The sequence below is a fragment of the Kryptolebias marmoratus genome, linkage group LG8 (assembly GCF_001649575.2).
Source record: "Kryptolebias marmoratus isolate JLee-2015 linkage group LG8, ASM164957v2, whole genome shotgun sequence".
Lineage (NCBI taxonomy): Eukaryota > Metazoa > Chordata > Actinopteri > Cyprinodontiformes > Rivulidae > Kryptolebias > Kryptolebias marmoratus.
Window position 1 is genome coordinate 29,705,857 of NC_051437.1, and position 1,123 is coordinate 29,706,979.

General features: G+C 54.2%; 1 protein-coding gene across 1 annotated transcript in view; it reads left to right on the top strand.

The window, feature by feature from the left end:
• LOC108229047 (leucine-rich repeat neuronal protein 1) overlaps positions 1 to 1,123 on the top strand; it is a 9,847-nt gene that overhangs the window by 1,663 nt on the left and 7,061 nt on the right. The window lies entirely within an intron of this gene.

Genomic DNA, 1,123 nt, shown 5'->3' on the forward strand with positions numbered 1-1,123 from the left:
GTGGTTCTGTGAGGTTCTGAGTGGTTCTGTGAGGTTCTGTGAGGTTCTGTGTGGTTCTGTGAGGTTCTATGAGGTTCTGTGAGGTTCTGTGTGGTTCTGTAGGTCTCAGAAACTTTGTCAAAATCAGTTTCAGTGAACTTCTTCTACCTCCGGTTCTGGTTCTGGTTCTTTACTCCCAGAGGTGCAGGTGATGGAGACTGTGCGCGTGTTTGCGCGCGCGCGCGTTTGTCTCATCAGGTGAATCTGGAGCATTACGTCATACTCCCTGCCCCTCCCCACCCCGCGCGCAGCATCCCCGCTCTCTGATTGGTCCGTGAGCCCGCTGCCTCAGCAGCCCATTGGCTGGTTCCGGGTCAGCTGATCCGGACCGGACGGGCAGCAGGAGGGAGGGATGCTCCAGATAAAAGCGGCGGCACCAGGACCTGCTCCGAACTGGTCCGGATCAGCAGAACCTCGGAGAGAACCCGCCGGACCCGGAGACACCGCAGCCCGGCTCTGAGCGCCTGTCGGCCTGCGGACCCGCGGCGGCTCGGTTCGGTTCGGCTGGAAGCAGGTGAGAGGAGCGGGAAGGTCGCAGTGCGGAGAGACAGTGAGGATGAGGAGGATGATGGTGGTGGTGGTCACGTGACAGCGGGCCGTTTTCTGGGTGAAGTTCTGGTTGGTCCGGTTGTGGACAGATGTGGTTCGGTTTCATGCGCCCCCTGCTGTCTGACACCGGAACTCCAGCTGTTACTGTCGCCCGCCGCCGGAGGTGAAGGAGGGGCGATGGTGTCTTTACTCCCGTCTGTAGTTTTATGTCTGTACTCAAAGTATTCAGAAGTAGTCAGATTACATCAAACTAAAGAAAAGAAAGAAAAAGTCGAACTGCTGATGTTTCTATTTCTTTAAAAATGTCAGGAGGTCATTAGAGGAGGAGCCACCTCCTCTGACTCCTCCTCTCTCCTCCAGGTGATGTTTACCTTTAACAACTCAAAAACTTTTAGGAGAAAAACTCAAAAAGATGAAATGTTTCACATTTTTGCTTCTAAGAATCTGTAACTGAAGCTCTAAACCCGGTCCTGTTGGAGCTCTAAACCCGGTCCTGTTGGAGCTCTAAACCCGGTCCTGTTGGAGCTCTAAACCC